The 10,750-nt window shown below is 36.0% G+C and overlaps 1 pseudogene; it reads left to right on the top strand.

Moving 5' to 3' along the window:
• Positions 1–1,946: 1,946 nt before the first annotated feature.
• Positions 1,947–10,468, top strand: LOC135148000 (lysine-specific demethylase REF6-like; annotated as a pseudogene).
• Positions 10,469–10,750: the final 282 nt, after the last annotated feature.

Genomic DNA, 10,750 nt, shown 5'->3' with positions numbered 1-10,750 from the left:
CAAGAAATAGAATTTCATCCACAAGGAAATGTACATAAGGTTGTCTTACATTTTATAGAACCAAACACATGATAAAAATTTGTATAGTTATGGACTATACGATTCTCATATCTTCTGGTCCTTTAAATTTTATGTTATCTTGGTCGACATGCCCTGGATTAGTATGATAGACATGGTTAAGCATGGTTTTAAGTAAACAATCACTGGTACATTCTGCAAGCTAGAGCTGGCAGGAGGTTTAGATATGCGGAGGTAATCAGGGAAGGATTCACATTGGGGCAAGGGGTACCTGCCATGTATGATATATATCATCCAGAAAATGTTAGTTATTGTCCGCCATCAAAGATGACCATAAAATTGACATCGAGATCAGGTTTTTTCCTCAAAATAATTATCATTTTACCTGCGTTTTGTGCCTCAATGTTTTCCAATATAATGTTTAAACGGATATAATAAAATCTCACGGCCGGTTATTAAGTTTAAATTTCCCCCATACTTCCCAATTTTATAGATTTGTCTTCCAGAGTTTGGTAGTAAATGTTGCATTACTTGGATGCCGCAACAATTCTTTAGAAAATAATTTATAAATAAGTGCTAGACTGATGCAAATATTTTTCTTATTTTAAAGTATATGTATATTTTGTAAAAGTAGAAAAATTAAGAACAAAACATTTTTTTTCACTTCTCAAATCTCATTACACGAAAAATCCGTAATATCAATTCTTTCCTCCATATAAAGAGTATTATTTTCACCTTTCGCAACTAAAATTTAAATAACTTCTACAACATCATTTTCAAAAATTATAGAGCACAAAGAAGATTAAAGATATTCAATGCACATCACATGTATCATACACATATCCAAAATAGCAAACAAGAGAAAACACATGAGCATGAACAACATATTTTTAATTTAAAAAGAAATCTAAGATGATAATTACAAAGAAAAGTAGCACACAATCGTAAACAATTGAGATAAGACTAGTGATCAAATTTAATAAAATCAGCTCAAATCCTGCAGAACAAAAGACAGAATTTCATGCATATATTTTTTAATATTTGATGACAAAATCAGAAGTAGATGGCTCTACAATAAATAGAATAAAAATGACATTTATTTCATTGTCCTTATCTTATAACCCCCATTCTTTCTTTACCTATTTGTAAACTTGTGGTAAGCCACCAGGACGTATTTATTGATTCCCCCATTTTTATTATATTGTTAAATAATAAATAATAAAAATTAGGTTATGTGATTCAAAGTTTAGTATGAGGAATTATAGTCGTTATATCTCTCAATACAAATAGTTCATAACCGTGAGTATCTATAGAAATAAAATTGTATATTTTGATACCTAAAATGTTGACAATGATTTAAGAATCAAATCATGTCAACAGTCTAATAAAATTAAAATTTTATGTTATTTTTACTTACAGAAAAAGATAATATATTTTATATTATTTTTAAAATTAATATTTTATAATTTATTATTAAATAAAATAAATTATACTCCATATTAAATTATTCAAATATGTAAAATATCAAATAAAACTTGTGCATTGACAAGTTATAAGTTTGGTTTCATTGTTTCACATGGCAAATAGGTCAATCATGGTAAACCCTTGGGTAAGGTCGAAGCCAACCGACAAGTTAGAGCGAGGCCGACCTAGGGATTCTCCCGAAGATGGGCCGAGTTGGACTCTGATCAAGCGAGCCTGACCGAAGCCAGCCTGGGGACATGTTAGATGCCGGTGACAAATTCAAGTACCAGGAATAGTGGACTAAAACACAGCTCATATAGACGAAAACCTATTCTTTGAACACATGAAGACCACGTCTTCGTGGAGCAGAACAGGAAATTGGACTTCAACATTCACACCCCAGATTTTGCGAAACAACTTTTCCCACCTCCGATTCCCTTCAGCCACGACCGAAGGAGAAGAGAATGACTGGAATAAAAGAGCGAAACAACTTTTCCCACCTCCGATTCCCTTCAGCCACGACCGAAGGAGAAGAGAATGACCGGAATAAAAGAGCTAGCAGAGGTTTGTCTTCATATACTTCTATACACACACACACATAGCACTTGGAGTATTATCTCACACACTTTGTGAACCTAGTTACTATTCTCACATCGCAAGTGAATCGGGGTAACGTCCTCAAGGAGAAAAACTGGTTCCAGCACATGTATATGTAATTTTTAATAATATATAATCCACATTATGTATATAACACAACTCCATATCATGTAATCTCATTTACTGAAAGTATGTCATCTCAAATCTTTTCTCCATATACGTCAAAGGATTCCTCCTACTTGTAAAAAAAATAATATCAAATCAAATTATGCAAAGGTTTCATCTATTTATAAATATTTATTCAATATCCTTGGTTTTTTTTTGACGAATTATGCTTTTCACATCACCAAAAATTATATATGTTATTTAATACTCTTCTATACCGACATGCACATTTTTCTCAAAGACTCTCTGCAAATCATATCTTTAGTCACATTCGTAAAATTTGCATTACGTTGTATCTGACACTTTGCAACCGTATCATATACGAAATTTGACGCACTACAACCTGATTGCAACCTAATATGTATATGTGAAATCTATGTAAAATCTGATGTCAACAAATAAGAAAAGCTACAATCTTATTACGCGGGAAATTTGTCATATTAATCTTTCATGCATCTATGTCTCGAAGGATTCCTTTATTTGTATATAACAAAATTAACACCCTAAAGTATATTATGTAGTTATTCATCTATTTACAATTATTCATCCATATTCTTCGATGACAAATTCTATTTTGAAATCTTGCAAACACTAATCTTTCTGAATCCGTACTCTTCAATATTGCCACACACATATTCTTTCCTCAAATACTATTTGCAAATCATAGTTTTCTGTCATATATTATGCAGGTTTCGAAGAAAATTTCAGGTCATATGCTCTGCAACTTTTCAGCGGAGATGATATCATATATATTATCAATTTTTAAAAGTTCATTTTACTCGTTATCATTCTATTAACGTGGAGTCCAGCTATTTAGAAATATTAATGAACTACGACTGACTATAGGTAGAATTCAAACCTCTCATTCTGTATTAATATATAAAATCATAAACTACAACTTACATGTTAACTATGATACTTTTATAATTCTTATATATATATATATATAGTCTGACACTCTAAAGCTACATACTATGGAATTATATATAAATACGATACTCTACGGTCTCATTATACCGAAAATTCAGAACCTCAATTTTTTCCTCCATGTCAATAATATTTCATTTACTTTCACGATATTTTTCCAATAAATTTTAAATTTTCACAATACATACGAAAGAAAGTAAATATACATTTCATTCATCACATAAAGATCCAAAATCAACAAACTAAAAAGGACATATGATCATGAGTAACATATTTTAGTTTTCAAAAAATGAACTTGGAAGCTCTTTCACCTCCTCTAAAGTGATAAAAAAAAATGATAGCACACAATCGTAAGCAATTGAGATAAGAGTGCAAGCCAAATTCAATAAGATGAGATCCAATTCAAGAATAAAAGACGATAATACATACATATGATATTCAAAATTAATGATAAAATCACAAGTAGGTGGCTCAACACCAAACACAGTAAAAAATTACTTTCATTCTCATCATACTAAATCTGAAATTCATTAAATAATCGCTTTTATTTGTAAAGTTTTGGCTAATACACATTCACACATCCCTAGTCTCTCTCTTTTCTGCGGGTAAATCGAAAAGAAAAAAAAATTGAATCGAAAATGAGGAGCACCCTGTCTATATATTACCGGTACTAGTCCCCAAAAAAAACACAATATACCAGCACTGCTACTCTCTTTCTTTTCACTCTGTCTCTCTCGTATCTCTTCTCAAAGCCCCTGTATCAGGCCCTTCTGAAAGCTACACATATCTTGTATGTATTAATTTCTTGATATATACATTTCTTTGTGTCTGTTTAATTGTTGTATCTTCTTGTTGTAAATTCAATGGCAAGAATTAGAGGCAGAGCAGGGTATAAACCACGCCCTTGTAACAAACAGAGGTTTTGCAATGGCTTAAAACCCTCCCTTTAGCCCCTGAATTTCGTCCAACCCTCGAAGAATTGAGGACCCAATTGCTTATATTCATAAAATTGAGAAAGAAGCTTGTGTGTATGGTATATGTAAATTATACCCCCTGTCTCATTGCCCTTGGTGAAAAGTACTTTTTTTCAACTTAATAAGTCCTTTGGTGGCTTGTTCTGCCTCCCCGGAAGGCGAATTAAGGCCTGCGTTCACTACCCGGGTGCAGCAAGTTGGTTCTTGCCCAGGAAAAGGGCACCCTGTGATTAAGTCTGTGAGGGAGTGGGAGGAGTTACACTGTTGAGGAATTTAAAGCAAAGGCCAAGTCTTTGGAGAGGAATTATTTTAAGAAAAGTTCGATAGATAAGGGGCTTTAAGTCCTTTGGAAATTGAGTCACTTTATTGGAATGCTAATGCTGAGAAACCCTTTGAGGTTGAGTATGCGAATGACATGCACATATCGGCTTTTGTGGAGTTGGAAAAGCGGAGGGAGGAGATGGATTGAGTGATGATTTGAATGTGGGAGATACGGATTGGAATTTGAGGGGTGCGGCCAGGTCCACAAGGTGTTTGCTGAAGTTTGTGAAGGATGATATCCCTGGGGTTACATCCCCAATGGTGTATATAGGAATGTTATTTAGCTGGTTTGCGTGGCACGTGGAGGATCATGACCTGCACAGCCTCAATTATATGCACACCGGTGATAGGAAGACCTGGTATGGAGTGCCTCAGCATGCAAGCAGCCGCTTTTGAGGATGTGATCCGTAATCACGGATATAATGGAGAGATGAATCCTATCTGTGAGTTTGGTGATTATTGAAATTATGCTCCATTTGTCTCAATTAGTTTGTCATAATTTGTTTTTTAACATGTGCTGTTTGCAATTGATATGATTTTCTGGGATGCCGAAATTGCCATTGCCATGCTTAACAAACCATTCTTCTTATTTGTATGTCTAATTCAACGTTTAGTTCTGCGGGGTTGAAGCTTTATGCATTGTATGCAGGGAAGCAGTTGTAAAATTCTGCATATTGTTCAGATATCCATAGTATAGAAACTGTTGAATTGTTCTGCATATTTTTTTTTCATTACTTACTGGTTTTAGTGTGAACAACTGCAGTGAGTTATGCTACTCTTGGTCAAAAGACTACCGTCCTGTCTCCGGAATTAATTGTAAACGCAGGCATACCATGCTGCAGGTAAGTGTTTCATATGTTGGGATAATCTTAAACTTAGTCATTATTTTATTTGTTTTGGTTAGTTATTAATTTGTATGAAGTTTGTTTTATCCCTGCATGGCCGTGACTTTTGCTGCATGCCTAGAAAGTAGCCACAGATCAGGTCATGTAGTGATGGGTAGAAGCAGGAGTTTAGTAGAGTAATGATAGGAGAGTAATAATAGGAGACGTTGCTGATATGAGTAATCTCCTACTAGGGCAGTTAGAGTAGTATTTAAACATGTATGCACTTCAATTCTATGAAGCAAGTCGTATGTATTATTATTTTCTTATCAGCAGTTTAATATGAGAGGACAGTGTTTTGATTTCTTTCAGTAAAACACACACATAGCTTATCTTTTTTTCTACACTTGGTATCAGAGCCAGGTTTAAAGGGCTTGTGAAGTTATGAAAATATATATATAGATAAGCAATTTTTTTTTATTTTTTTTCAAATGGCGTCAAATAATTTTTCTCTTTCGATACCTACATTCAAAGGAGATCACTATAATTCATGGGCTATCAAAATGAAATCATATTTGAAAGCTATGAGTCTGTGGGACACAATTGAAAGTGATGTTGAATTAACCATTCTTCCACAAAATCCAACAGCAGCTCAAATCAAAAAACGTGACGAAGAAGCGGCAAGAGAAGCAAAGGCACTCTCATGTATTCATTCGGCGGTGTCGGATGGAATCTTCACAAGTATCATGACTTGTGAGTCACCGAAAGAGGCATGGAGCACGTTGAAGGAAGAGTTTGAGGGAAATGCTAAAACAAAGTTGATGCAAGTTTTGAATCTCAAACGAGAATTCGAAATGCAGCGGATGAAGGGGAACGAAACTATTAAGGAATATGTGAGTAAGCTTATGAGCATTGTTAATCAAATAAGGTTGTTTGGTGAAACATTTGCCAATGAGAGGGTTGTTGATAAAATTCTGGTGAGTGTTCCTGAAAAATATGAGTCTAAAATATCCTCACTTGAAGATTCCAAAGACCTATCCAAAATAACTTTAGTGGAGTTAGTCAATGCGCTTAGTGCCGTTGATCAAAGGAGATCAATGAGGGAGGAAGAAAAAGGAGGAAATAATGAGGGGCTCCTATTAGCAAAAACTTCATTCTCCAAAGGCACAGGCAACAAAGTTCAATGCAACCACTGTCATAAGCTCGGTCATGAAGAAAAGGATTGTTGGCACAAAGGAAAGCCACAATGCTTCAAATGCAACAGATATGGGCATCTGGCAAAGAACTGTAGGTTCCAAAATGATGAAGAAGTCATGGCTCAATTGGTTGAGGCAGAACCTCTCCTTTAGAATTATGGGTGATTATGTGCACCATGGGGAGAAGTGCTCCAAAGTGTTTTTTTTGATGAGATGTGCATCAAAATTGATGGTGGTGAGAAGTGCATCACTGATGAAGAGAAGTGCTTCTCAAGTTTAAGATTATGAGGGTGATTGTTGGGATAATCTTAAACTTAGTCATTATTTTATTTGTTTTGGTTAGTTATTAATTTGTATGAAGTTTGTTTTATCCCTGCATGGCCGTGACTTTTGCTGCATGCCTAGAAAGTAGCCACAGATCAGGTCATGTAGTGATGGGTAGAAGCAGGAGTTTAGTAGAGTAATGATAGGAGAGTAATAATAGGAGACGTTGCTGATATGAGTAATCTCCTACTAGGGCAGTTAGAGTAGTATTTAAACATGTATGCACTTCAATTCTATGAAGCAAGTCGTATGTATTATTATTTTCTTATCAGCAGTTTAATATGAGAGGACAGTGTTTTGATTTCTTTCAGTAAAACACACACATAGCTTATCTTTCTTTCTACATCATATCCATGGTTGACACTTATCTTCCATTAGTTTTATGTAAATGCTGGTTTGCAATTATTTTTTTCTGTTGAATTTTATAACAAAAGGCCTGATTTTTTCTTCTTCCCACTCTTCACGTGTAGACTTGATCATTAGGACCTTCTCACAGAGCATCAATTGTATTTATGTAATTATATATATTTTTCTGGCAATTTTACATATTTCCTCCCCCTCCTTTATTCCCTTGTGAAACCAGGTTGGTACAAAATCCAGGAGAATTCGTAGTCACTTTTCCAAGGGCTTACCACTCAGGATTCAGTCATGGTTAGACATCTGTTTACATTGGATTTTGTCTGTATTATTATTATATCGATACTATATATATCTTGACATTTATTGTGCAAACAGGATTCAACTGTGCGGAAGCTTCAAAGATTGCAACTCCTGAATGGTTGCGGTTTGCAAGAGAAGCTGAAATGCGCAGGGCTGCTATAAACTCTCCTCCATTAATTTCCCACATCCAATTGCTTTATGATCTTGCGCTGTCATTCTCTTCAAGGTTGTCCATGCTACATGAATTACTTCGAGTTTATGATTGCATCTTGCATGATTTAGCTGAACAGTCATATATGTAGAAAGTATCATGATGAAGTCATTTATGTAGTCATAATTACATTCTGATGAAATCTGATTTCACATTTTCAGAGGACCAGAGAGCATGGAAACAAGAAGTTCTGGATCAGAAGAGAAGAAGAAAGGTGAAGGGGAAAGGCTGGTGAAGGAGCTCTTTCTGCAAGATGTGAAGCATGATATCAGCCTGCTTCACAGTCTTGGGAAAGGATCTGCAGCTATACTTTTGCCCCATGATTTTATCGTTGGAAATTTTCCTGAATTGCGTGATGGTAATAATATTTCTTTATATAACAAACACATTAATTATTCGTGCACCACGACTTCTCAGAACCTGAACATAAATGGATTTGTTCAATGTGAGTGGTTGCCATATGCAGGACTTTTCCCATGTTTAGCTTGTGGTGTTTTATGTTTTGCTTGTGCTGCAATCATAAAACCTGGTGAAGTGGATGTTCACAATCTCATGCTAGCTGATTGTGGCAATATTGGAGGTAGTGGTGTTGCTTCTGACATTGGTGCTAGTAATTGGTGGTTTCGTTCTGCCGGATCTGCCAAGAATGCTGTGCTGGATTCTGGTTTAGGTAATGAATACTACATACTAGTTTAGAGCTTTTCTCTGTATAAATTTCTAGTCAAACCCGTTGTAAACATTTCTGTAGCTTTATAGTGTGTCTAAACTTGTAAATGCTTACAAAAACAGATCGGCTCCCTTTCTCAAACACAGACATGCTAAGACTCCCATACTATATTTTGTGTGTGCCATAGTAGTTGTTTCCCGTGCAGTGTATTTAAGGGTTAAGCTTTCAGAAAAGTAGGTAAAATACATATCACGAAGGTAATCTGATATGGCAGTATAAACACACCCACATTTTGTAGTGTGATGGCGTGCTTTACTTCACTTTAGCAATCAATTTAATCTTACTTGATTAAATGCAGGGCTGATGGGAGCTTCCTGTAGTAGTAGACCACCCAAGGATATATCCTCACTTGCTTTTATAGCTATGAATTATGAGGATGCTTCCGACTCTGAAACTGAAGCGAGAGAGTTTTCCCCAGTATCCGACCTTGCTAAGGAGTCCTTTCCATCACATGTCTTCTGTCTTCAGCATGCTTTTGAAGTTAAAGAGAAACCGGATGCGCTTGGGGGCATGCACATGTTACTCCTTTGTCATCCAGGTACATAATTAGTTGTAATAGTTAGTGCTTAATTATGTGATTTTAAGTAATTGCTTGTAAATCTGTTGTCACGTCTGATGAGATATTCTTGTGAGTATGATTATGGATCTTTAAAGTTTCTACAATGAAGCAAATTCAACAGGCAAAGTGCAATCCTTTTGGCCCCATGATGCATTTTTAACTTATGAACAGGCAACTAATTTATTTATTTATTTTACGTAAAAAATTCCGGAAATGGAACTAATTGCTATTTCTCACATTTAAAAATGCGAGAACTCAAGCCACGCCAGACCTCAGTTATTGTATATAACCCTGTAATTACAGTAGAGAGATATCCTGTGCTCACAACTTTGCCCTCCTTTTTCCTCTGTAACATCTTCGTTTAGGTTTTTTGGCAAATTAATTAGCATATAAAGAGTAAAATACTAAAATGCATTATATTTATTGATGAATTGCATACTGTCTTCACAATTTGGTGCACACTGGAACAAAATTGTTAAAATTAATCTACTTGTCCTTTTATAACATTTAGAAATGATTATTGTGCAGATTATCCCAAGTTTCTGGCTGAAGCAAAACTAGTGGCTGATGAACTGGGAGCAGAACAAATTTCGAGCGATATTTCCTTCAGGACAACCACTGAAGAAGACAAGGAAAGAATCAAATCAGCTGTAGATAGTGAAGGGTCCAATCTTTCTTTCAGTGCCAACCCAAGTCCAAAATTAAAGAGAAAGGGTATGGATGATCTTGAGCCAGCCCAAAGAAGCAAGTATCCAAGGGTTGAAGAGTCAACCGAGGCGACAGACCAGGAACAGGTTAGAGTATCCGAAAATTTACCTAAGCCACCAGAACCTGATGTAGTGCCCGGCAATTTATATAGAACAACTGATTTGGCCTCTGGGAGTAGAAAAGACAAATGTATTATACAATACAAGAGGACTTACAAAATAAGTCCAAGGTAAAGCTAATCCAGGAGGAGACTCCCCATGACCAGGGCACTGATAATTTGGAAGGTGGGCCGAGCACTAGACTCAGGCCAAGAAAGTTAAATCAGCCTCCAAAGGACCCGAAACATGTTACACACAAAGTTGTAGCAAAAGATGAACTGAAGACATCCGGTAACAGAGGAAAATCGGCTTCTGGAATTCAAGCATCAGCTGGTAGCAGCTCCAAAAAAGCAGAGGCAAAGTATTCATGTGAAGTATGCATGATGAACTTTGGCTCAAAAAAAGAGCTGGGGCTCCATGAAAAAAATATCTGCTCGGTCAAGGGGTGCGGAAAGAAGTTTGCGTCGCACAAATATCTGATCCACCATCAGAAGGTGCATCGTGAGGACCGCCCCCTACAATGCACTTGGGAAGGCTGCACCAAGACGTTTAAATGGGCTTGGGCTCGGACGGAACATATCAGAGTTCATACAGGTGACCGTCCATATACCTGTGCTGAGACTGGCTGTGGCAAAACATTTCGCTTTGTGTCAGATCTCAGTCGCCACAGGAGGAAGACCGGACACTCAGGGTAGCTCGAAGAATGAGCATCGAAAGGCATGAAGAAACAGAGAAATGAAGCAAGTTAACATTATCTAAGAACCTCGTTGCTCATGTGCAGAGGTAGGTGTAGTTTCTAGTTTAACATGTCCTTGGAATGTCTTTCATAATACAGTTGATTTAGCCTTCTTAATTTCAGAAACAGGCTAATCAGTCACATTGGAATGTGCACAATGTTGTCTTAGATTAGATGGTCGAAATTTATTTATAATTCTGGAGTTTAGATCTCATATCTTGATATATCATAAATATATGTA

The sequence above is a fragment of the Daucus carota genome, chromosome 7 (assembly GCF_001625215.2).
Source record: "Daucus carota subsp. sativus chromosome 7, DH1 v3.0, whole genome shotgun sequence".
In the NCBI taxonomy this organism is placed as follows: domain Eukaryota; kingdom Viridiplantae; phylum Streptophyta; class Magnoliopsida; order Apiales; family Apiaceae; genus Daucus; species Daucus carota.
Note: the sequence above shows the minus strand (reverse complement) of the source record. Positions and strands in the feature narration are given on the sequence as shown.